We start from the raw sequence: 27,358 nt of genomic DNA on the forward strand, positions 1-27,358 counted from the left end.
GTTACAAGCTTCCTAGATAATGCTAGAAGTCATTTCTCTTTTTCCGGGTTAGAAGGACCCCATTAGAATTTACTGGAGACTGGACAGAGAGTGCCTGGCTACGCAAAAGCAACACATATCCTTGAGAAAGTAGGAAGGATTTTTTTCATTTGACAGTTAACTGCAGAGTGGGTTTTTTTTAATAAGCTCACAAAGCTTTCTTAAAAGAAAAGCTATTTTCCCATCTGAAATATTTTCATTTCATAACTGTGTGCGACGTCTAACATTCAGAAAGTCCTTTGCATGAAAATGTAGCTAAGATGTGTCAAAAAGTGAAGTGAGCAGTGCTGGGGGGGAAAAAAAACCCTGCCAAATTTGCTCTGTGCATAGAGATTGTGTACATTCTGACCTGTCTGAACCAGAGCAACAGATAATTATATATGTGCAAAGGCTCTTTTAGATCGGGGCGAACAACAGGGAGAGAAGCCATTTTCTGTGTCTCCATAGAGCTGAAAGAAATCTCAAATATTTCTGGTTGTCTGCAGAACAGCTGGTGAGTTCTCATCTATGAATCTAATTAAGCATATTCCTTGCCACAAACACTTTTAGTTCTATTTTTGAGATGCTGAATGTCTCTCCAAAATGTATCCTGGAGCATATTGCTTTCATACAGCATGCTTCTAATCCCCATTGGAAGGCTATTTTTCTGTAGCAAAATGAAATTGCACTCATAGGCTAAGTCAAAACTCACTCAAGTAAATAATATTGATTGATGTCTGGGTATCAATAAAGCATCATGAATTAACGATGGTTGAATTTAATGCACCGGACCATGGAAGCTCCTCTTCAGCCTTGCAAGAATGATGAGAGCCAAATCCCAACCTTAAAGCCACATTTTCAAAACTTGTCTTGGGTCAGTGGTTAAGGCACTAGCCTATGGTTTAGATTGGTCCCTGCTCTACCACATGCATGCTGCCTGATCTTGGGCAAGTCACTTAGTCTGCCAGTTCCCCACAGCACTTCCCTACCTCACCAGGGCATTATGAAGATAAGTACGGTACCATTTTGGAGTATTCAGATATTATGGTAACGGAGGCTATCTGAGTCCCTAAAAAGGATAAGAATTTTGCTCACAGGGTAGGTTGCAGATGCAGTGTTGTGGAGTTCTCAGTGGTGGGCTAGAATGTAAGTCCTTAGAGGCCATAAATAAGTAAGTAAATAAATAATTGAGTGCAGATATTCTAGTTCACTATTGTGCATGTGTGCAAAATGCAGCAAGTAAATTATCCGACTAGCATTCTTTGATCAGCTCTATTGCCTGCGTGGCTGAAGATCAGGTAGTTGGACGTCCCTTACCCTGTCTTTTCAGCAGTGCAACCTCACTGACTGGTGGGGCTACACTGACATAAAACTGGCCAGGCCCCTTCTGGGCTGAGGCCCTTTGGAAAATGTGGCCTCAAATGAAACCAGAACATAAGTACTTTACATCTCTGTCGCAGCTGGTATCAGAGGATCCCAAATCATTCATTTATTCTGCTGCTCATCACCATAGTGTTTATTATGCTCATCACCATAGTGTTTGTCTCATAACTTCAGACTAATCTTACCCCTGTGAGCAAAGTAAACTGCATGATCCCCATTACCAAAAAGTGAAACCAAGGTCTAGAGACAGGTAGGGCCTTACAGACACTGGCTTGCACTGGGAACAAGGCAGAGCCACTCTGCCTCCACAGATGCACCTGCCCATAGCTTCAGACCCTGTGAGGGATGAAACATGAGCTCCCGTCACCAGCCAGTCTGCTCGTCTGGCTGTGGTATAGCGGCAGGGCCATGGCCCCACCGCTTCCTGCTCTGTTTGAGGTGGCTAGCACCACTGTCCAATCATATTGAGAGAGTCTTTTGCCCTCTTTATGGTTTGGGATTTGAGCAGTTCTCATGGCATTTCGACACCTCACTAAGCTGTGGTGATGGGTTTTTTTTATCCCTTATCTCAGAAAACAAAATAAACCGCAAATTAAGGGCTACTGCTATGGGACATTTCTATTGCTGTGTAACGAGCTGGATTCGGTGCGCTGATTTTCCCCCTCCGGATGGTGGGCAGTGGTTCAGCAGAGCAGTCGCCCCTGTGTTCGGGCTGTGTGGTCAAAGGAGTTTCTTTTACCTGAGGGAGTCAGCTTAGGAGGCAAAAATAAATATTAAGGAGAATTTTCTCCCACATACTGCGCTTTGAACCCCAATATTTATTGTTCTGGCACAGAAGGGACTTTCAAGTCAAAGGGCTGGATTGTGCCTTTACAATCAGCCCTGAGTATTGGGTGGGGTGGCCTGGAGCTGCATTGGCCCAGGAGGAGACTAGAGAATGAATTGTGACTGAGGCACCACTGCTCCCCTGTTTCCCTCTTGCACTTTTCAGGGAGCAGCTTCCTCCTCTCTTTTTATGTTATGTTTTTAAACAGTTTCTTTGCAGCAGTTTCAATCGTGTAAATGTTCCTTTTAATTTCCATGTAACTACATTTCACATTTTTTTGCCGTTCCCTTTTTTGAAGTGAAATGCTATTGTGGTGGGTTTCTTTGGTATTTCTCCCCCTACAAGGAATTCAGGTACATTATGGTTGCTATTACTGAGTGGTTCAGCTATATTCACCTCTTGGACCAAATCCAGTGGGCCACTTAGGACTAAATCACGAATTGCCTCTCCCCCTGTGGATTCCAGGACTAGCTGCTCTAAGAGGCAGTCATTAATGGGGTCTAGAAATTTTACCTCTGCCTCCCATCCTGAGGTGACATGTTCCCAGTCAATATGGGGATAGTTGAAACCTCCCATTATTATTGGGTTTTCTGTTTTTGTAGCCTCTCTAATCTCATACCCCCATCTCAATTCCCTAAAGCAGTGGTTCCCAAACTTGTTCCGCCACTTGTGCAGGGAAAGCCCCTGGCGGGTCGGGCCGGTTTGTTTACCTGCCCCATCCGCAGGTTCGACCGATCACGGCTCCCAGTGGCTGCGGTTCGCTGCTCCAGGCCAATGGGAGCTGCTGGAAGCAGTGGCCAGTACGTCCCTCGGCCTGCGCTGCTTCCAGCAGCTCCCATTGGCCTGGAACAGTGAACCGTGGCCAGTGGGAGCCGCGATCAGCCGGACCTGTGGACGCGGCAGGTAAACAAACCGGCCCGGCCCGCCAGGGGCTTGCCCTACACAAGTGGCGGAATAAGTTTGGAAACCACTGCCCTAAAGAAAGGAAAGTAGCATCAGCCTAGACAATGGAACAGCAGTGCTCCAATGGAAGCTAGAACGCAGGAGAAGTCCTCTTTCACCAGAAGGATGTTGAGAAAGGACAAATGGATCCTCCCGGATCTTGACTCATGAAAGGAGTTTCACAGATACTAAATGATTAAATAGGGAGGTGAAGGTATCTTTTAGGTAGAGGGAAATGGATCAGACCAGGGAGTGGTTAAAAAAAGCTAGAGATGACACCTGGGAAGAGAGAGATGCCCTCTGTGACAGTGTACCCCATAAGGCTTTATGGGGGGGTGCTTATAAATGTATGTATGACATAACTGGAATATGTTTTGTGCTGCCTGTGCCATGTAACATATCTCCGTAAAGGCTATGGTCTACTGTATCTATTCATCCTATTTGTACATATATATCATTTTCTACTTGAGGTTAAGAATATGGGCTGTATGCTGGCTTGGTTTCCAAGTAAGCTTTGGGAGGCATTTGGTCAGCTTCTTTAGGAAGGAATTCGCCAAGTTAAGTACCTGATCAGGAAACACTTGGGGAACAATGCATCTTGGAATGCTCCAATCCACATAAGAAGTCTTCCTGGAGACATACAAGATACCATGTGGACAATGGCTTCGGCCTGTAAAGATTGAGTCATGCAGGGACATGTGACTTGCCCAGGTGACTCCAGAACTCCATCTTGGAGCTGGACTTTGCATAGGAGTGGGGGGGGGGGGGCGGATCTCCACCCACAAGAGAAAGTCTATTTCAACCTGTGGGAGACCCCTCCATTTTGTCTTCAGCTGGCTAAGGAAGGAGCCTCTCCACCCCCCCAGGATACTTGAAGGAAACTGGAACAAAGGACAGTAACTACAGGGAGTGTGAGTGATTGCTGGACCCAGGCTAAAAGGAGATTAGCCTGTAAAAGGGAGCATTCTGGAACTGGTGAGATTATCTGTATTTAGTTTGATTAGACATAGATTTGCGCATTTTATTTTATTTTGCTTGGTGACTTACTTTGTTCTGTCTACTTGGAACCACTTAAATCCTACTTTCTGAATTTAATAAAATCACTTTTTATTCATTAACTCAGAGTATGTATTAATACCTGGGGGAGCAAACAGCTGTGCATATCTCTCTATCAGTGTTACAGAGGGTGAACAATTTATGAGTGTGCCCTGCATAAGCTTTATGCCGGGTAAAACGGATTTATTTGTGTTTAGACCCCATTGGGAGTTGAGCATCTGAGTGCTAAAGACGAGCACACTTTTGTGAGCTGTTTTCAGGTAAACTTGCAGCTTTGGGACAAGTGATACAGACCCTGGGTCTGTGTTGGAGCAGACGGGAGTGCCTGGCTCAGCAAGACAGGGTGCTGGAGTCCTGAGCTGGCAGGGAAAACAGGGAAGTAGTCTTGGTACATTAGGTGGCAGCTCCCAAGGAGGTTTCTGTGATCCAACCCGTCACCCCCCCACACACACAAATAAAAGCTTTGACTGTTGTGGCTTTGGAGGTTTCTACAGGTTGGATGGGCTGGTTTCTCATTCTCCCCACTTCTGTCAATGTAGCTTTCATGGTATGAGTAGTTCATCAAGTTGTCTGAACTGCACAACCTGGCTTATTTCATTCTTTCCATGTGGCTTTCAGGGACAATACAATATGTCGCTGTTGTTTTCAACAGCAACATTTCTGACCTTTTTTTTCATGCACAACACTTTTTTCTCAGGCTGTGCATTGATTTCAACTTGTGTTACACCGGGCATGGTGGGCAGTCTTGACATTTCAGAGGATCACTTCACATTCCAACATTGAGGCGGGTTTTACATCCATGTATTTAATCATCAAGAACAGCAGCTTAGCTCTTTAGATTTAGGTGCCTTACCTATGTCTGAAAGCATTGGCTATTATCTATCTCACTGTAGGAGACAATGGATTTAAATTTCATTTTCACTTTGTTCCCATGTCATGCTGGCCCCGGAGCAGAGTGCAGAGTGTGAAGTGACAGCAGTGATTCTATTTGCAGATCATTTGAAGTTTCTTCTTGCCTAGATTTTACTTGTTGCTCATTTCCTGGCAGGGTATTTTACACTTTAAAAGACAGAACTGATTCCTACTTTTGGGTGCGGGTCCAAAATAGGGTCCTCCCCTCTCCTGTTTTTTAACTCACAAAGGATCCCTCTCTTCCATCGACATCCCTCTTTTTAAGAGCTTTGTCTGTTGAGCTGGTAGGTCTGATCCTGCACCATTCGACTTCAAAATGAACAGGATCAAATCCTTTATCTAAGTACAGCTGGGCTGTGTCTCTTTCTATTCTCTGTGAGCTTGCTTCTTTTCCCCTGATACATGTGAAATCAGCTGGAGTAACAGCAGGACTGTGCCGCAGGCAGGAAAGGGTCACAGAGCGGCAGAACATGGAAAATGGGTGGGAATTTGGTGTCGGGGCATGTGATCAAAAGGAATATTTGTGTGGTGCGCCTATGGCAAATTCATCAAGAGAAATATAAACGTACTTCACACTGGCCCGTTTCGCAAAAGCCAGTTTTAATAAAGTGCAGACTATTATTTCATGGTTTAAAGATTTTTCTGTAGAGTCCTGAGTTTTATTTCTCCCATGGTTGGGACTCACGTGCACTATTTCAGTGTAAATGCTAAACAATTATAACAGCATATTAGATGCCACAGCCCAGATTGCTGAGGAGTTCTTAGACCTTATATGAACTTATCTCTCCCACTCCTTTCCCTGCCCCATCAATTTGTGTGGGATCCTTTAGTCCCGTTGCATAGCACTGCCACAGTTGGTGCAAGAACCATTTTTATAGCTTCCACCATCTAGACCAGCCTGCTTTTGTTTCCTCGACTTGTGACAGTGCATCTCTTTTCAAACCCCATTGCCTTGCCTGTACCTCTTAATTTGGGTCTCATTCTGTGGTGGCTTAACTCTGTGAAGTTATGTGGGAAGCAATTTGTAATGAAGCTGTTGTTCAAAATTGAGTTGCATTGTAAACACCTGGTTAAAATCATGGCTGGTGTGGAGAAAGTAAATAAGGAAGTGTTATTTACTCCTTCTGATAACACAAGAACTAGAGGGCACCAAATGAAATTAATAGGCATCAGGTTTAAAACAAACAAAAACAATGCAGTCAACCTGTGGAACTCTTTGCCAGAGGATGTTGTGAAGGCCAAGACTATAATGGGGTTCAAAAAAGAACTAGATAAATTCATGGAGGATAGGTCCATCAATGGCTATTAGCCAGGATGGGCGGGGATGGTGTCCCTAGCCTCTGTTTGCCAGAAGCTCGGAATGGGCGACAGGGGATGGATCACTTAATGATTACCTGTTCTGTTCATTCCCTCTGGGGCACCTGGCATTGGCCACTGTCGGAAGACAGGATCCTGGGCTAGATGGACCTTTGGTCTGACCCAGCATGTCCGTTCTTATGTTCTTCTAAACATTGTGATTTGCCTGTGCACCTCAACTAGTTAAATGAAACTATGTTCACTTGCATGTACAAAGTAAAGCTAAAAACAATGAATTGCCACTGATCTGTTCTCTCTCGTATAGGAAGCATGATGGAGAATAAAATATATGAGCATTCATGGTATTTCCCTCTCCCCTGTCCCTCAGTGGCATCAGTAAATATCACACACATCAGATTTTTTTATATTTCTTTGACATTTTTCCAGCGGTGTGAAATTTGCTTGATGATGTCAGAGATGTGAAAGCAGGGCTCAGAATTGGAATGCAAATACATTAACCCTAAAACTGTAGTAAGAATAGTTCACTGTTCATGATTATAGAAACAGTAACAGATTATGAGGTAGCCCATAAGACAGAAGCATCTTATGTCCCAGAGGCTCTTGAAAAATGATGAAGGACCCGGATCTTCTTGAGTGCAACCGTGTGCTCATATAAAGCCCTATTGACTACAGTGGGCCATCATGTGATGTAAGGGTTTCCCTGTACTTCTAGGATCAGGGCCTGAACTTCTCCATCAGCTAGCATTGCTTTGTTATCTAAACAAAGCAACTCAATAGAATTTCAGGTGGGTGTAATATATGACCTGGAAAATTCTCAAGGATTACAAAGAATGTGATTACTGACCCTCAAAAGAAAGCCAGAAGTGGTGAAGCTTCATCTAAAGAAATTGGTCACTGGGCAGCTTTTAGCCACTGTGTGAATCTTTGGCCTAGCAGTTTAAGTCAGGTTTCTGAAACGTTTCTCTGAAATAAAGGTGAATCTTTACCCTTTTGAAAACTGCTTAACAAATCCCATCCAACTTCGAGCTGAGCAAATGCTATGGGAAACTATTTGAAACATTCACTTGAATAAAAATGTCAAGTTTGCTCCACGCCCTTTTGTGTTCACCTTGGTTGAAATCCACCCCTTGCAGTGGGCCAGCACAAGACCTGTGAATCAACCTCTCAGAAGAGCCCTCTCTGCAAATAATCAACATGGCCGTGAACAGAAGCGCTTATAGAAACACAATTTCAATGAATGTCCAATCTGAGCATTCGCACCAGAAATGTGAGTTGAAGAGTTATACAACCAAGAAATAGAAGCGATATCATGTAACCTATCTGTCCACTCAAAACTAACTGACTTCTCTTGAATGATGAAGATTGAGCACGCTTGATGGATAGCTCATAAACTATTAGCAGAACGAGGGCTATGCACTAGAGCAGGATTTAAAAAAAAAAAGTTTTAAAAAAGGTCAGTTCTTTACCCACACACTTTCTTTTTGCTTCCAAAATTTCAATAAAAATTTGGTCAGATTGTTGAAAATCAAAACATTTCAGCCCATTCCATTATTCACCGATGCTAGCTGGTGAATAATTTTGAATAACAAATGTATTCGCCCAAATCTCGAACTGCTCTAATATAATCTGCAACTAGGCAAAAAGAATCATCTATAAAATTACTTTCTAATAATTATTTGCTTGGCTCCATAAGTTACAAAGAAACAGATGACACTAAATGCATGTATTTGAAAATGTGGGGCCCAATCCAAAGCCCATTGAAGTAAATTGAAAGACCCCCATTGACTTTAGTGGGCTTTGCATCAGACCTACAGTTCTGAAGTCAATTGGAGTCAAGGGCAATTGCAGGTCTCTTGCTTGTGCAATAGAGAAATGCTACTTGGAGCCTTCAATAGAACCTCTCTGATGCGATTATTTAGGTCAATTTTGCTTGAATGTCCCTTTTATTAGGCAGAACAAGTGAACTCATCTCATTTCCCTCAGATACGCTTTGATAAATATACTTGATGTAGCTGGCGATTGAGGAATAGGATATGAAATGTTGTAACCTTTTGAAAGCACAGGTTGGTTTAGATTCATAGCAATAATGGCAAAAATTGTAGTGTCTGAGACAGTTCTGCTGCCTCTCATTAATTCCCCATGCATTATATTGTCGCCTATTTGGAGATGACCAAGGCAGAAACTCTATTATAACAGCTACTTGTGGGTGTGCACGGAGAAACTGCAGTTTCTTATGAGTGATTATAAGTGTCGCATCTGTTCAAGTTGCTATGGTAATGCCAAGGCTGATTATAAGCTAGGTTAACCACTTCAGTGCTTTTCAATGCACAGCCTCGTCTTGTGGATCAGTGCTCATCCATCCTCGGGAATGCATGCTGCACAGCCCATCCCTTTGGCAGGGAAAAAGTGGCCTCAAAATAGACAATATTGCAGTTTGGCCAGGTGAAATCAGAGCACATATGAGTTACTGGGAACCACTGAAGAGTGTCTTAGATACCCGAGTAATACAAATGACAATAACAAGCCATAAAGCTAAGTGTTTGCAAATGGAGATGACTAAAAGAGGGGAAATCAGATACACCAAACACCTCCCCAATGCCAAATATACTGACAGATCCTTGACTAGTGAAAGTCCACATAGTTCCATTTGAATTGTTCGACATTCTTTATCAGTGAATGCTCCAAATTGCTGTGCACTTACAATCAAAATGTGGTAGACGCTTCTTGGGATCATATTGCAGCACTGAACAATCTATTGTTTCAAAATGTGGCATGTACAGTGTAACCTTAAATACAGCATTCTCATAAATTAGCTTAGAAATTTATTCTGCTGTGCAGTAAAGGTTACTGTTTGGCAGCAGGTGGTTCTCTTTTATGTAACAGCTATTCTGTCATTACTAAATAAACATATATGTGATAAAAAGGCAACAGGGTTGACACACAGCTAATCTATTCTTAGATTTGGCATTTGCTTAGGTGGGTTTCACCACATTGTATCTGACTCGCCGCATGTTCCATTTCCCAGACAAGCAGATTTTCACTGCTAATAAATTCTGATTCTCATTTAAAATTCAAAACTACTGTGTAGCCTTCCTGCATGGCGCTCTGATGTAAAGCTTCCTCTCTTACCCTGGTGCTGGTGCACCTTACGCTATCAGCAGCCTGTCTATGGAATAGATCCTTCTAGCATTTGTACATTTAGAGGTGCCACAAAATAGTCTTTCAGGGCCCATTTTTTTCTAGCTTTGGCCAACGTTGGCTCCAGAGATGAGGATGCTCAACACCTGTCAGAATCAGACCTTTGGTGAGTGTGTATCACTGAAGTTCTTGGAGGTAATATTAAGTCCCACTGGGCTCTTCAGTGGCTACTACCAAACAGGCCTCATGGGTCCAGCTGGAGCTAGATCTATTTGGAAACCCTTAATCTGAAACAAAGGCTCTCTCCCTTGGATTACAAATTTAGTGTTGCTCTTCCAGATTTCAGTCATTTGACTGAAGGTCAAGAACACTCTTTTCTTTTGAGGACTGTAATGGAAACAGTGTTACTGCATATGGAAATGGGGTCAGGTGAGCTGCAGAGAGATGGGACAGAGATTCAAATGAAATGACAAGAGCTCTAATTATGGAACTGAAAATATGTACAGAAGTAGGTGAAAATCCCACAGGAGCTTTTGTCCTCTTTGAATTTCTTCAAGAAGTTTAAGCACTCTTTGTTCATCTTGCCTGGATATTTTAAATTATACAGTTGTAGCTGAAAGAGTGAGGTTAGGGGGCCAACTGCTCTAGGAAATCCACAAGTAGGAAGAGAAAAATGTAGCGGAAAAATAAGCAAATTAAGGTTGCTTAAGTCTAAAACCAGCTAGAAATGAGTCAGCATTTCACCTCTCACAATTTTGTTAAACCCCACTCTTTGAAAGGTTAGGTGGGTGACCTTGGCAATTTAGGCCAAGGGAAAAAAGAGACTCAAAGAAACGGTAGAGGTTTCTTTTTCCCCCTTTTTGCAAGCTGTAGTTTGTCATTGCCATCCCAGGCAGCTGACTATGAGCTTACTTCCTGCTGTCCACCCACCTCCTGTCCTTAGTTTAGAAGTGAAATACGATACCACTGCTGCAACAGTAAATTCCTCTTCAACTATTTTCTTAACGGATGCATAACCTTAGCCAGATTTTTAAAAGTAGCCTTTATATTTGCACACCTGAAGTTGTGCATCCAAGTGTCTGCTTAAGTTTTTGCCCTCCCAAAACTTGAATTTAGGGCCAGAAGGGACTACTGGTAGTCTGACCTCCTGTCTATCACAAGCTAGCTACCCACATACTGACTTCAGCATTGCTTGTGCCATTGGCACTCTTATGCACAAATTGAAAACTAACCAATCAACAGACATAAATACCAGGGCAAAATGGGACCCCGTTGTTTCATAGACTCCAAGGCCAGAAGGGACCATTGTGGTCGTCTAGTCTGGCTTTCTATGTAACATAGGCCAGAGAACTGGCCCAAAATAATTCCCTTTAAACTAGAGCATATCATACCCTCTCCCCTCCACCGACCCACAAATTGATTTTTTTTTTTTAATCTTGATTCAAGAGCAGTCATTGATGGAGAATCCACCACAACCCTTGTTAAATAAGAACTAGCTTTCTGGACCATGTGTTGGGCTTGGGGAAGCGGCCTGAAACTCTTGACCCACCTGCTGTGCATCACTTGTAGTATGTCTTTTCCTCCCTGTGCTCTGCAGGTAGGTGGAGAGGCTTTGGATGTAATCTTCCTGGCCATACACTGCTGCCTGCCGAAAATTGGCTTCCCTTGGGCCTAAGCTGAAGAAGTGGTGCTGAAGACCCTGTGAGAGCAGTAGAGTCTATTCAAGAGTGAATAAGCAACATAGGATGGCAATGGAGCCAGTGTGGTTATCGGGGCTATTTGAAGAAAGCACATCAGGTATGGAATTAGATCCTGAACTTTTCACTTGAGGTTCACAAAATGGAGATTGGGGAGATACTTGAAGAGGAAGAACATGATTGCAAAAGCAGCGGCGATGTCACACAGTACCAGAGACTTTGCTTTTTCTAGGGCTAACCATGTTGTGGTGCATTACTTTACATAGGTCTAGGGATTACTGTGATGTCCCCCTGGGGATTAATGGATATAGTCTCTCATTTAAAAATATTATTTTCTTGACAATTCTTCACTTAAAATGTGGCGTGTTATGAACAAACACTAGTGGGTGTGTTCATTTGTGTGTCTTAATTATTCCCCCCTCTTGGAATAAATGAGGGGGTGTGAATCCCTTCATATTTAGGGCTGGGGCTAGCTTCCCGTTTGAAACCGATTTTCATTTTGTTCTCCCTTTTCGTATAGATTACAAATCCCGAAAGTAAAAAGCAGTAGGGAAAAGAGAGCTACAATAATGCCATTCAGGTCCTTAGTGTTGTTCCTCTGGCAGCAAAGGTAAAGAAAAGGCTCTCTGTTCTTCATTGACTCAAGGCCAGTCCCCACTGGAGATGCACTGGAGGTGCTGTATCAGGCCCCCTGAGGATTTTCCCTGGTCCTACATCACCACCTGTTTCTGGCTTCCAGCATGGTGGCCAGGGGAGAGGGACCATTGGATCACTTGATGATTCCCTGTTCTTTTCATTCCCTCTGGGGCACCTGGCATTGGCCACTGCTGGAAGACAGGCTTCTGGGCTAGATGGACCTTTGGTCTGACCCAGTATGGCCGTTCTTATGGCTGGGACATTCCTATACCCTGGCAATCTGGGTCAGATGGAATAGCCTGTTGGAGCCATGGGTAAACTGGGGTAAATTAGAGCATCCCCAAGCCTGCACCAATCAGTCCCAGAACTGTGGGGGCATCAAGATGGCTTAAATTTACCTTCTCCCACACCACCCATCCACAAGTTGTGCAGCAAGCTCAGCTCAAGTTGTCCGGGATTCAGTCTCTGCACCAGTGTGCAATACTGGTTAAAGAAATAAACCTTAATCCAAATAGGCAGCAGATTTACTTGTGCTTTTTTAAAAAAAAAATAATAATAATGCCTGCAACTTGAAATACTTTCAAATCTCCACAGTTCTTGGCTGAATGCAAAACAGAAGCCTATACTAAAGCATGTTTTCTGCTGTACATTCTGCTGAAGGAATTCAGTCTTTAACTACTTCTTCAGCTGGAAAATCAATTACCAAGGCATTTCTTTAGCAAACTTTTTGGCTTCTCTGGCAATAGCAGAGTGAGGAATCTCCTCACGGAGAATTCTAGATGCTTTGCAAGTTATTCAACAGGGTGTTTGAATTACTAGTATTATTAAATGGAAATCCTGCTGATGACAAGGATTGCTTGATATAAGCCACACAATCAGATTTGGGATTGCTAATGAGTGCTCTCCACTTTTAACCAGCTTGTGTCACACCAGGGTTGTTCTGATTGTGTAATCTTTCATAAAGATGGATCCAGGTCACACAGAAGAAAAATGGTTTCTATGGGCAACAGACCCTTTAATTTTACCATGAACAAAACCTCAGTCCTGAAGAGATTTCATACACACAGTGACCACAGCGTGGTATTCTCCCTGGGTCTGGCAAATTTCCAGACAGAGGTCTTTACAAGTGGAAAGTTTTCCTTGGTTTAGCAATTTGGCGCTTACAAGAACCTTCTGTATTTCATCTCTCTGGGTTTAACTCGCTGCTTTGGCGTGGGCTCCTACTTAGCTCTCTATTGTCTTTGCCTGTTCTTTAGTTAATTTCATTCTTCCTCTTAGTTGCTTGAAAGTCATGTGGTTTAATCTAACAGTGTTCACCAGTGTCCATATGGCGAGTGGTATGTTGCCTTTGCCATGATGAGCTGGCAGCCGTTTTCATGAGGTTGGGATTTATCATGTCATGTTTTCTAAAGAATTAATTCTCTTGAGTTGTTTTACAATATTGACTCGTCCAGAAATGGGAGGCAGAAGTTGCTGAGTTCAGCGATGTATTTTTTCCCCATTTATCATGCACCTTATGGCCAAGTCCTGCCATACGTGCAGTTTGCCTGAGGACTGAATGAAATCTGAGCAGGGATCTCAGGAATCGGGCCCCATTGTGGTTATGACTCATTGTTCAGAGTGGCAGTTACTTTGAAAAGGGGCTATTGTGCCTGCATGCTGGATGCTTTCGTCTTTTGCACAATGTTGAAAGCGTGGTATGATTGTACAGAGGTTCAACAACCGCATTTCTTATCCACAGTGTCCATGGAAATGTGTTCCGTACAACACACAAAATCATGCACCGCTGCCCTCTGGTGAGTTTTTTCCTGAGTGAGAAGGCTCTGCAGACCATGCAAGATGTTGGAGGAAGTTTGGTTTAGACTTATGGGGCCAGATCCTTAGGTGCTGTGAACTGGTGTAGCTTCATTGACTTCAGTGGAGCTATACTAGCTGACACCAACTGGGGATCTGGCCCAAGTTCTGGAGCTGTTGTAATGATAATGATAATACCTCGCTTCTAGATAGCCCTTTTCAGGCTTACATCTCAAAGCACTTTACAAAAGCGGGAAAGGGTTAGGATCATTATTTCCATTTTACACATGAGGAAACTGAGGCACAGAGTAGAGAAGGGACTTGCCCAGCATCATCAGCCATTTTACACATGGGGAAACTGAGGCACAGAGTAGCAAAGTGACTTGCCCAGGGTCACCAGAAAGCTAGTGGCAGAGGCAGGGTTTGGAGACTGGTCTGCTAAGTCCCAATCCAGTGCCCTGCCCACTAGGTGTAATGGTGGTGCAGTCCTCATTACAATATAATTAGGAAATTTTAAAACGTGCTTTTCTTTTTCTTTTATTTTTTTGTACTCATTAGTAAGAAAGAAAGAAAGAGAATATATCAAACAATGTTAACTGGACAGTGTCGCCTTTACTAACCTGAAAGCAAGCTCCCCGTACAAGTAGTTTGTTGTTATGACTCCCATCAGGTTAGTCACCTGTGATTCTTTAATTAAGCCAACATGGCAAGTGATGCTGAATGCTTCCCCTTGTTTGCTAGCCCCTCACATGCTGTATATCAAAATTCATCTCCTGTCGTACCTTTTGCAATAAATCGCTCCATTCATCAATATCCAGTGAATTCTTTGCTGCAAGCAAAACCCTTAGCTCTCACAAAGGGGGCAGTTAGAGAGATAAGGTGGGTGAGGTCATATCTTTTATTGGACCGCCTTCTGCTGGTGAAAGAGACAAGCTTTTGAGTTCCACAAAGCTCTGCTTCAGGTCTGGGACAATGACAAGTCAGGCACAATAATACACTCAAGGAGGCAAAGTTACCCAAATAATTCTAAATGTCACACAAACTACTGGGAAAAGGACTTGAAGAAAAATGTAGGTTTTATATGAAGCAGCTGCACAACGCCACTGAGTTCTACAATACTCTGGCTAGACAGTATTTCCAGAGGCGCTCAAACAATGTGCATTGAACCACAACCCATCAGTGTCTCGCTCCGCAGCCAAGTGTGCTGCTTATTGGCCTGTCACTTGTGCTCAGGGCCTTGCACTCAGTGTTTCAGGAGGAGCAAAGGAACCTCTCAGCTACTGGGGAATTGATACATTTGACTTCAGATGAAGAAAAATGAAATCACCGGTCTGAGCACAAAATATTCAATGGTAGCAGTCAGAAAAATAAGCCATGGGGGGCCAGAACATGTTAGTTTTTGAGCACACTAGCTTTGTGGAAATGCAAAAGCGTTGGGTTTTTTCGCAATAGTAACTTGGCTGCTGTTGGGACATATCTGGGTCAGGTGTGTGAAGTTTTACTGTCTTGCAGCTATCCAAGCGCAAGATCCTCTTCTTGCAGGGCTTGAGGGAACGTTAGTCCAGTTTGGACTCTGAGGACATACATGTGAATACCATTTTACCCCTTAGGAAACCTCTTTACTTACATGTCTGAGTTACCACTGTTCTTCTCTCCTCCCTACCAGCAACAAAGGGGAGTGCTGACTGCCTCTCTGGTGGACAGCAGTGCTGGCTGGCAGCAGGCACTTCTGAAGAGCTAAAGCGTGCCTAGCCTGTTCATGTGTGTAAGTATAAGGAACCTTTCTTTCTTCCCCACTTATACTTCTGATGACAAGAACAGGTACATTTGCAGTATCTGTGTCCCGGGGGGAGCACCAGGACTGCTTCCTCCTTGTACCCCCAGTGGCACAACCCACCCCACCGAGGGCAAGGAACAACGTAGAGAGCTGGTCAGATCCCAAGAGGGTAGCACAATGCAATATCCAGAGGGATGTAACAGCATGTCCACGCTCCCTGCCGGCACACCGGGGATATCCTCTGAAGGCACCGTTTCTCCCAGAACTTCAGTGCTGCTCTGCACACCCTCCTCCCTGGGGCTAGCTATCAATGAGACATTCTGGCGTTCAGGGAAGAGCTGTTCTCCTTTCCTCCCAGCACACAGGACTGGGCCTGGGCTGGAATGGCACGTCTGAGGAGATTTCCTAGGTTACACTACAGTCCCCAAAATAGACCAGGTTAACTGAAAAGTTTGCAGAGATGGAAGCATAGCTTAAAGCAGAGTTGGGCCCGCTGAAGATTTTGATTCAGAAGAGGATGAAACTTGGGTTTTGATTGAGCTTCGGGCTGGTTTGGTGGTAGGCTGAAGGAACCTTGAATGCCAAGCAAACACTGGGTGAATCAAAACTGAAGAAAATGTTCACACAAGCTCTTACAAACTGAAACGACCATGTTTCACCCAGCTGTTCTCATAGCTCAACAGTGTAATTTAACATCGGTATATGGAAAAAAGCTCTCAGAGATGTCAAGTAGGCCTAGTGTTTGGGAGAATCAAAGGTGGAGTTCAGGTTCCAAGCTGATGGCAATGAAATCTTGCAAGGATTTGGCTCCAAATGATGGGAGTCTTGCGGTATCAGCAGTTCTTGCTAACTTTTGACCATTAGAGCTGGGTGAATAATGAAACGTAATTTGCAAGTATTTCACTCAACATTTTCAAAACATTTTTTTTTAAAAAACGTTGTGAATTTTGTTTAACTGCTTGAATATATAAAATACACACCAGTGGCATAAGTTGGATAAATAATGGGGGAACCTTGCTAAATCTGCACAAATCATGACAGACTTGGTTTGATGGCAGTAATTTGACCAAGTGTATTTACTATCTTGGACTAAAATCTCATAAGGCTTCTGCCTCGGAACTAGAACCAGAAATGTTACCCTTTCAGATTTTTGGCACTGACCCAGAATGAAATTGAAACTGCATGGATGGAATCAGATCAGGGGGATTTCACTTGGAATCCTTCACCCCAATTTTGGAGTGCTTGGATTGGCTGCTCTCTCCCAGGGTGTTGACACAGGCTACTCAAGATGGCTTTGCTTGAAGAAAAATGCTACTTGGTGTTTAAATTCATAAAAGAAAAACAATTCTATAAAAAAGAGATGGCAAAAATCCAGTCACCTGTTTTCAGATGACTGATGTTTTCATAAGACGTTGAAGCTAAAGTCACCAAATGTAAGTATTTCTGAAAATGTGCATCAGCTCTTGTTCCCCTTGATATCAATGTGAGTTTTGTGAAAACCACGGTCAGCCTTTATTTACCATGGTAGTTTGCTAACGTGTGTGCCAGAGTGTGACAATACAGAGTTCCCTGTTAGAAATTAACAAGACACGAAACATAATAGGCAGTATTTTAATATTCTTGCAAACAAACTAATGAGGTCGGTAAGTTGCTATGCAGCACTTTGTGGAACTGTTGTGCATTGCAGATGATAAATAGTAATCATATTCCCAGATGTTTGGTATATGTTCCAGGCTTTGTTTTGTGTGTTGAGTTACTTGGGAACTGAAAATGTAAATACAGTAGAACCTCAGAGTTCCGAACACCAGAGTTACGAACGGACCAGTCAGCCGCACCCCTCATTTGGAACCGGAGGTACGCAATCAGACAGCAGCAGAGACCAATAAAAGCCAATACAGTACAGCACTGTGTTAAACATAAACTACTAAAAAACCAAAGGGAAATTAAAAAAAAAAATTGTCAAAGTAAGAAATGGTTTCTGTGCTTGTTTCATTTAAATTAAGATGATTAAGAGCAGCATTTTTCTTCTGCATCGTAAAGTTTCAAAGCTGTATTAAGTCAATGTTCAGTTGTAAACATTTGAAAGAACAACCATAATGCTTTGTTCAGAATTACAAACAACATCCAGTCCTGAGGTGTTCATAAGTCTGAGGTTCTACTGTGATGAGCTGCAAGGATGAGGAACAAAACAAAAGAAAGCTAATTAAACCAAGCACCAAATAAAACAGTTTGCCCAATCCAGTGTCAGCTGCCCATAAACGAATATTTGTGAGCTAAAACTGGAGATTAAAGGCGTTGACTTCCAGAAAAAAAAATCCTTTATCCAGTTGAACCGAGTTTTTTAGGATTCTGAAGGTCTCAGTGAAGCGTATACATAAAGAAATGAATGGAGCTTTAAGGCACGTGTACAATCACTGAAGTGGGAACAATAGGTGGCTCAGATCTCAGCGCCTGCAACTGTTTTTCAACAGGCAGTTCAGTGCGATGTGGGTGCAACTGGAGCCGGCTGATCCTTTCAGTGGAGTGAAGTGATGCACCGGGCTGACAACAAACAGCTACAACAAATAAAATCCATTTTTATGTGGCACTGAGGAAGAGGCATACCCATTGTGATGGTTCTCGGGGTACTCCCTTCATCTAGCTTGAGGGAGTCCTGCCTGTCGTAGCGGGGGTGTCATCTCCCTAATATCATCAGCCTTTCAGCATTCAAGCCCTCTCCTCTGTGCTTTCCTAGCCCTGTGTTCACCTGGCAGGTGAACAATAGATTGCTCCCCAATCCCTTTGAATCATTCTGTGATATCCTGCCCCTGACTCTGGTTACTCACCGAAATCCCAGATCCTTTGCCCCCAAAAAGCAGAGTACCCCAATTTATCAGTTTCACATTACACCTCACTCCTGCTAGACACACAGCACTTGTAGTGAAACCAATGAAGGTTTATTTAAGAAAGGATAGAGATTCTACTAGAAACAAGAGGGAGGGGTGGAAACAAATGGTTGCAATACAAAACAAAACCATGAAACGCAAAACTGGGCCGACACTTATGAAGCGTCACCTTTCCCATCTAACAAAGCAGGATTTCCCGCCAAAGTTCAGCCTGTTGACTCCCTGTCTCCTGTCCTGATGGCTGGACCATAGTCTTACACTTAAAGGACCTCGCCTTATTTCTAAGGTACCAGTGATGTTTTTCATAGCGGAAGATTGTAATTCAAGATCACATTCAAGACTTAATGCATATTTTATTTTATGAATGATGTATATGTACTGTGATACAATGCACATTCTTCCGGGTTTATTTAGATTGAATTAACTTGTTACATTTGACCTTGTTTGCTTGTCAGTTCCATTTAGTCAGATCTTGCTTATGAAACTGACTGTATCTAAACACTTTAAAAAAAAAAAGTACAGCAGATATTCTTGAAACATTTGCCCCCACAACTTAAAAACATGCCTGGAAATTCTTTAGCAATTGATTACATGGTTTTGTTTAAAGTAGGGAAGCAGGTACCCTGCCACTATTTCATTAGCAGGAAGCCATGCAACAGGGAGGCAAAGTTGTGGGAAAGATCTTTACGTAACGTATGCTGAGTGGCCAGTGTTACATGATGGGCACTCTAGAGTTTGTGTGCCAGCAGTCTAGACTCAGCACCCTCCATTTCTGAACCCTCTGGTGCGATACTGAAGTAGGTCCCTCCTGAAATCTCACCTCTTGCTCCAGTTCCACTCATCATACTACACCTTTTTTAGCTGCATCTCAATTACTCTGTCTGTAGACGCAAAGGTCAGAAGTGCTTTGAGCTTTGTAAAAAACTATGCTATTGAGAAAGAGAATGTGGCGGGCCGGGCACACAGTAGATTATCGCAGTTTGAACCATGATGGAAGTGCATAGAAGTCAGCTTTCTCCTAAGGAAGACCCGGTGATGGGAGCTTGAGGCTTATCTCTTTACCAGCTGTGTTTGCTGCTTGCAGTGAAGGATGAAGAGACAATGAAGAATGCCTCAACCCAGGAGCAGCTTTCAGTGGAAGGGATGGTTGAGTCAAGCAAGTTAAAGTTTATGGCTTCCTCTTGTGCCTGAGAGAATTCAGGTGATCTAGACCAGTTTCCTTGCATTAAACACTAATTGTAGGATGGCCAGGTGCTGAACAAATATGTGAGCATCTGGGAATAACTGTCTGGGTTAAGGAGAAGAGAATTATTTTCTTCCACAGTGCAGAGGTAGAAAATCATTCTGTGAAAGACTAAAGCTCTTTCTTAAAAGACATTGGATTAGATTTTCAAAGGTATTTCAGTGCCTATATTATCAGATAGCTGTCTAGTGGGATTTTCAAATCACCTAACCAGGTTGGGTGCTTACCTCCTATTGAAATCAAGGATTAGTAAATCTTTACTACTAAACCTGCCAAGAGATTCAAATAGACAAGCTAAAGGAAGTGACTAGAGACTTACTTAAGACAGACAAAGAAAGGAATTTGTAAGGCACTTGGCCAACTGAGCTCATGATGGTGCAAGAAACGTCAACCTATCACTATAAGCCACACTAGAGTTGAGGGCATCTCTATTTCTTTAAAGCCAAGGCCACAAAACTCAATGGGTAAGTGGCAAGAAGAGCTTTCCAACATCAGGAACCAGTACACTGTTATAGTCCTCTCCATTGTCTCAGCATGGTTAGACAGATCCTGAAACTAAACGTTTGCAAGACAATCATCCTGTGACCCTTGGAAAAGAGTCAAAACCTCCGGCTTACTGAATTGGTTCAGGTTTTGGCAATAGCAGAGGCCAGCATGCTCAGGGACAACTTCCAAAGAAAGAAGGGAAAACATGGACCAGAGAGCCAAGCCCTTGTCGTCGTTACTGATATCACAGGACTGAGTTGCTACTTTGGCGGCTAGATTAGAGAAGTGCCCTACAAATTCTTTATTGATTAAAAACCTCTGGAAACTACCGGGAGAACGTTCTCATTGGGTAAAGTTTTCCAACGTACCTAAGTCCCATTTTTAAAGTCATTAGGGCTGAGGCTGCTAAAGGATTTAGGTGCTTTGCAAATGGGGCTTCGGTGCCTAAGTCACTCAGGTCTAGATCAGCAGGTCTCAGCTAAAGGGCAGGCCTCTGCTGTGTGCTCGATTGATGGGTTTTCTTTGGAAGAGCTCTGGCTCTGAGCCTCGGGTGGCTGGGCCTGGGCTCGTGCACAAGGGCCGTGCACACCCGAGTGGCGGGGATGGCTGGAGCCCCACCACCCTTTCGGAGGCCTTCCTTCCCCTCTGCCCCCATCCCTCACTGGAAGGCCGCCCAGGCTCAAGCTCTGCTCCCCCCACCCCCAATCCCCGGCGGCAGGGTGCCGGCTCTCAGCCCCGGGGCGGCAGCAGCAGCGCAGAAGTAAGGGTGGCAATTGGGCACTAAGGCCACTGTGAAAAGTGCTACTGACGACTACAGACACAAAGAAGGGGGAGGGGGGCATGAAATAAGTTTGAGAGCCACTGGCCTAGATCCTTCAAAGTCTTTAGGTGCTTAACTCTCATTGACGTGAATGGAAGTCAGGCCCGCAAGCACCTTCGAGGATCTGGCCCTTAGACACTTTCTTTCAGGTGTTTAAGGAGTGGTAGTGAATCAAATGGGAACAAAGAGAACAAATTGTCCTTCGAGATCTATGAAATTGCTTTCAGTTACTTACTGAATTATCCCCTGGTATGTTAGTCAAACGGCTCTAATAGGTGACAGACATTCTCACAGAGAATGAGGACACCCTAGATTTCAAGAATAGCACAATTGTACAACAGCACCGAGAAATATTTTCCTCTTCGCGACCTAAAAAAGAACAGTCGTTGTCAGATAACGGCAAGGCAAGCTGTGGTTATCCAGGCCAGACGCAAACTCTTCTACTAGGCAAGATAAATGGGGTTGGATACTTTTTTTCCTGGAGATTCAAGGGCGCATATAGCAAAAGAGTCACCTGAACTTCTCTTTACAGCGGTCGGCATTGTATGTACAGCTGTAGGTGTGACAGCACAGCTCCATCTGCAGAACACACCCCCTGCCAGTTGTCTGACCGAGGGTAAGCTGGGAAGGAGCTCCATTAGCGCGAGAGAAAAAAAATGAACTGTTCTCCTTATATTTCTCTTTCGTCATGCTGAATACTGATGAGGCACTATTTAGTACAACCCCCAGGCAGTCCTTTCTGAGTATTAAATGCTGGTACCAAATGTATGACCTTTGCGAGAACTTTGTTTTCTCAGGTTTCCCAATGACAGGGCAGGTATTTTTGTAGCCTGCTCTGGAATTTAAGAAGATTGAGTAGCCCACTTGCTGATAGCTAAGTAGCCCTGGTGTGTTTTTGTTTTGGTTGTGGGAAGGTGGATGGTGGATTCTCTGGCAGGAGAGGTGCTGGAGGCTTGGGAAAAATAGGATTTGAACTAAAAAGGGGGTAAATGAAAGGAGCAAAACAAAACACAGCATCAGGTGACTCAACCCCACCTCCCACAAGGTGGGTGCTAGCTGACGTACGGGCAGGTCTTGGATCCCTTGAGCAGAGTTGGATTGACCATGGCCAGGACTTGCAACCTTAGAAGGCTGAAGTTGAAGCACTTAGGGTGGGATTTCAGAAGTGCTCAGCATCGGCCTCACTCTTCTCCTATTGAAATCAACGGTCAAATGCCCACTGACGTCCGTGGGAGCAAAGGTAGGCCAGCCCAGAGTTCTTCTGAAATCCAGCCCTTAAAGCCGCATGGAGACACCTAAAGAATTGGCTTGTTTTTTCCAAGCTGCTGTACACCTTCAACTCCCATTGAAATTGATCTCTGGCCCATCGCACGTGTGCACGGATGTTATTGATTGATTTTGGTTTGGTTTGGCTTGCTCTTGCACACTTGCTGGTGCAAGCCCACAATGCATTGCACCGGGAGACTGAAATAAGCGAATTTGTTCCACTTGCAAATAGCAGTTAGAGTATAACCATTTCTAGATCAATGTGGTTCTGATTATTTTAAAATCTTTTACTTCCTATTGCCGGCTCCTTTAGCAGAGTCTATGCCCATCTGATTACAATTTGTCTGGGTGAATTCACTTCTGTGTGGCTTTTGAACTCTCTGTAACTAGGACTCCAGATTTCTGGGAGTTTCCCTGAGTATTTATGGCTTCAGAGTGACAGAGAGAATTTGAAAATGTGAATCGGCCGGGGGAAGGGGGGTGATGGTTCTTGCTGCAAAGACTCAGAAGTACATTACAGGATTCACACATGCTTTAGAGAGCAGTTTATCATTTTCAGGAAGACGGCAGCAAGTTGTTCACTACAGGTGATATTGGAGCTATCTAGCAGTATCCCACAGACTCACATGGAAAAAATATTTCTGCTCACCCACTAAAATGTTCTCTGTCCTCTTTCACTTTGCTCACAGAATTTCATCCAGGTATCCCAGTACTGGGCCCAGGAACTTGCGTGTAACTAAGGCACACCTTGCAGAAAGGCATCCAGTCCTGATTTGAAGACATCAAGATGGGGAATTCACCCCTTCCCTTGGTAGTTTGTTACAATGGTTAATAAACCTCCTGGGTAAAAGGTTGTGCCTTATTTCTAATTTGTATTTGTCTGGCTTTGGTTTCCAGCCGTTGATTCTTGTTCTGCCTTTCTCTTCTATATTAAAACACCCTTTAGTACCTGTTCTTTCAAATATGCCCATTCTTGCTTTCAGACTGGTTAGTTACAGTGGGGCAGCACTGGAAAACAGGGTGGCTTTACTGGAAGAGGGATCTTTTCTAAGCCAAGTGTCGGGCTTGTTCTGAGGCCTGAGTCTACTACTCAGTTTGTTAAAGATGCCAAGAAGTAGCGCCGCCAAGAAGGCAGTGAGTTGTTGGGAGTCTCACAACGCATACATAGCTCTCAGGAGCCAGAACCGAGCTCGGGTAAGCGATTGCTGTTGATGTACCATGGGACAGCTGTACCAGCTTTTTGCTAGAGAATGGGACAACTATACTTGCATACCACATTGGAGACATTCAGGGCACGTTACACATCAATTAACTAAGCCTCACAATACACCCTTGAGGCCAGTTAGTATCTAGTCCCATTTTACAGCTGGGAAAACTGAGGTACATGCTAAAGTGACTTGTTCAAAGTCATACAACTAGTGGAAAGTAGAACACAGCACCCCGACCTCCCCAGTACCCCCGCTGCTCTAACTACTAGGAAACACTGCTTCCCCATACAAACACTCCAGGATAGTAAGTGCATCCAGTAAGAGTTGGTTTTGTGGGCAGCAATAAGCCATGAGATGAAACAATGGGCTTTAGGGGCAAGCTGCTCAAAGAGAAAATGGTATGAGAATCCTTGGTGGACCTCAGTTTAGTCCTTGGAGACCTGGACAAATATTGCAGGGTTGGATAAATATTGCAAAATAAATTCATGGCCATTCGTGTGTCACTCATAGCTAGTCAGACTAGATGCTCACAGTGGTCTTGTCTGGCTTTGGAATTGCCGAATAGCTGCAGTAGTAGCACATCCCTGTTGAGTTGCTGTGGGTAAAATGTATGCCCCGAGATAGGGCCAGCACACGCTCAATTTACCATGTAAGTGCCACTTACATCCTCTAGTCAGTTGAATAGACTTTGGGGAAAACTGCAACCACTTGACCAAAATTACATTGCTACTTCCACCTGTGTCATCACCAATGCCAAGTGCCACCCCAGGAAGCAGTTTTGACTTGTTTAGCATGGCGGGTCTGATGATGCAGTACAGAGCCAGTGACAGTGACAGTGGGAGCATGTCATGAGTTGGTTCTTCTGCCACCTGTTGCCAATTATTTTTATGGGCCCGTGTCATCGTAATCATGCCCCTTTCAATGACACATAGGCCACATGCAGAAGCAGTGGGAATGCCTTTCGGGATGCAACCGAAGCTTGACTTGGAAGACTAATCAGCTCTTTTCAGGGCACTAACTAGTGACGAGTGGTTGTACAGCTACCGTGCTTTATAAACCACAGGACCGGCTCTAGGCACCAGCAAAGCAAGCATGTGCTTGGGGTGGCCCATTTCCAGGGGTGGCATTCTGGTTGTGGGCCAGGCTGGGCTGGGTGTTGCGCAGCAGCAGGGCGGGCAGGGCCAGCAGCCAGGGCGCGGGCAGCGAGAGCAGCGCGGGGGCGGACGGGCGCACGATGGCCAGGTAGCGTTGGAAGCTGAGGCAGTCCAGGCAGAAGGCGGAGGCGAACATGTTGAGCAGCACCAGGTAGCTGCTGAACTTGCCCAGCGCCGAGCCGAAGGGCCAGTGGAAGCGCAGCGCCGTGTAGGCGGCCCACAGCGGCAGGGTCACCGATGTAGGGGTCGGCGGAGCGGTGCCTGGCCCGCGGGCCCCGCCACACGGTGACGATCACCAGCCTGTTGCCCGACAACCCCAGCACAAAGACCAGCAGGTAGCGCACGGGCAGCAGCGAGAAGGACACCTCCCAGTCCGCTGGCCACTCGCACTGCGCGCCCGGCCTGCTCTCGTTCGCCTCCCCGTAGTAATAGTAGGGCTCGCCACCCAGCGGGTCCGCAGCTCCATGGCCCCGCACTGCACCCCACTGCTGCCGCCCGCCGCCTATAAAGGGGGGCTCCTGCCATTGCCCCCAGCCCCCACTGCGGCGCGCCCAGAGACTCACCCCCGGCTGCCACTCTGCCAGCCCAGCCCGCCGGGGCTGTCCTGGGCCAGGGTCTTGCCCTCCGGCCCAGGCACACCCCGGTCCAGAATCCCAGTCCCTGACCCAGGCACATCACTTCTACCCACCGTCCAGAGTCCCCCCACCCCCTGCCTCCCAGCACAGAGCAAAGGAGGGGGGTCTAGCTCAGTGGTTCGAGCATTGACCTGCTAAACCCAGCGTTGTGAGTTCAATCCTTGAGGGAGCCATTTAGGGATCTGGGGCAGCAAAAGCAGTACTTGGTCCTGCTAGTGAAGGTAGGGGGCTGGACTCAATGACCTTCCAGTTCTAGAAATAAGTATATCTCCATATATTATTTATTATTATATAGTAATAAAGAGACAGAAAGGGAACGGTGGGGGCGGCAAATGGAATCGCTCCAAACCCCACACTGGGGGAGCCAAAACAAAAAAACACATTGCAAAGTGCAAATGTGTGAAAGCCAAAGAAAAAGGGGGGAGCAAGCAAAAAACCTAGAGCCGGCCCTGATAAACCATTACGTTTGACAAGTTCCCTGGTTCCCCCCGCCCCGCCGCCCCCCGCCTTGAATGAGTGGCTAAGTATCACTGGGAGGACTTTACATTTAATCAGGATTCTAGCTGGAGCCGGTACCCACAATTAAGACATGGGCTTTTCTTAGGCGCACATCCCACCCCTTTTATCTAGGACTCATGCTGAACTTGCTGCCTGTTTTCTTAACTCTACATGCCACTGAGGTCTTTCAGTTGGGATGCCCCAGCCCAGGCCGCAGCGCAGACATGCATGCTATGGTCACTTTGGGTGGCCCTTACCAGAGGAGAGTCGGTTTAGTTATAACCGGTCCAAGAAGACAGCAGCTGAAACAACAATTGAGACCAGAAAAAAAAAATGAACGGAAATAAGTTCTGAGCAGCTGTTTAAATGAATTGTAGTTAGGGCTGGACTAAAATGAAGGGGGTGGGGAGCTGATAAAATGGGTACTAATTATGGGCTTGGCTTGACTGTCTTAGCATCATATACCTGATCAGATTTTTAGCAAAAGGGATGCCAGGCTAGCCTAGCGCTGCTCATACTGCTGGCAAAGCGTCCAAAGAAAGCGATGGCGCGTCTTTTGGCAAAGGCAATACCCTACGCCTTTAATAACGTTTCATGGCCATTACACTTCTGAGCCATAAACATTGCACCTTTTACGGTAACCAGCGTGCCAGCACCCTTTCTTTGCTGGGGATGTGAACGTTAGTAACTGCAAAGCGATAGCAAAGACAATAACTCTTTAAGTGTGCTTGTGTTCCCACAGGGGCTCAGAGAGCCTAGCCACGGCTGGTGCAGTGGGGCCCGATGGTTACAGAGCAGAAGGTTACTGGTTTGTAGCACCAGCGTCCTAGTTCAGTGGCATTGTCAGACCCGTTTAATCATGCCCCACGTAGGCTAACAGAAAGCATTAATAGTTTTCTCATGTATAGTGGATGCGCGATAGCAGCCCATCCAAACCCTGTGGTTTCCCCCGTGCGCTACGTTTTGTATATGCTTCGTCACTGCCCAACTGTGTCGTCCTTTACAAACTGAAGCACACTCCCTTCAGCAAGGGCTGAACTCAGAGAAGGGCAAAGCCGTGTGGCACATCTCCCATCTTCCTCCAGCCAGCCCACACGCTTCCTTTTTTATGGTTGAAAACGAAGCTGGATGGCAGCTGAAACACGGCACGTACGGCGCCCGCCTTGAGGCCAGCCTGTTTTCTTGGCGACACCGCAGCGTTTGACGTGCTGAAGCTGGGACTACTTGAACAGTGAGCAGTGAGATGAACAGGTCCAGATAGTAGGTTCACATGGAGAGAACCCAAAGCCCATTAATGAAGGTGACCCTACAGCCCGTTTTGGCTTGGACAGGTCCTTTTTTTAAGTCCTGTCCCAGCCATCCTGGCAAGAGCAAACGGGACAAATGCCCGTTTTGCCAGAAACATGGGGTGAGGAGGAATGTGTGGGGATGGGGGGGGGGGGGGGCGGGTGAGCAGGGCTGCTAGCCCTGCGGAGTGTGTGTGTGTGGGGGGGCAGGGCTCACACCCTACCATTAACAGATGTGCCAGATGAAAGGAAATTATACTCAGCAGAGGAGAGGCCTCCACTGGAGTATGGTGTCCAGGGGTGATGGAGTCTTCCTAAAAGTGTCTGTCTGTTGGGGGGGAGGGACAGGAGGCCCCAGTAGGGTTGCCAACTTTCTAATCC

The 27,358-nt window shown here is 45.1% G+C and overlaps 1 long non-coding RNA gene across 2 annotated transcripts; it reads left to right on the forward strand.

The window, feature by feature from the left end:
• Window positions 1-365: 365 nt before the first annotated feature.
• LOC128839976 (uncharacterized) lies at window positions 366-23,106 on the forward strand. 2 transcript variants are annotated; one of them, XR_008445580.1, is made up of 4 exons: window positions 366-532; window positions 11,190-11,389; window positions 15,386-15,484; window positions 22,886-23,106. It is a non-coding gene; the product is annotated as an uncharacterized LOC128839976 (long non-coding RNA). The 2 variants fall into 2 exon arrangements; XR_008445581.1 differs by lacking the exon at window positions 15,386-15,484.
• Window positions 23,107-27,358: the final 4,252 nt, after the last annotated feature.

The sequence above is a fragment of the Malaclemys terrapin genome, chromosome 7, assembly GCF_027887155.1.
Source record: "Malaclemys terrapin pileata isolate rMalTer1 chromosome 7, rMalTer1.hap1, whole genome shotgun sequence".
Taxonomy (NCBI): domain Eukaryota; kingdom Metazoa; phylum Chordata; order Testudines; family Emydidae; genus Malaclemys; species Malaclemys terrapin.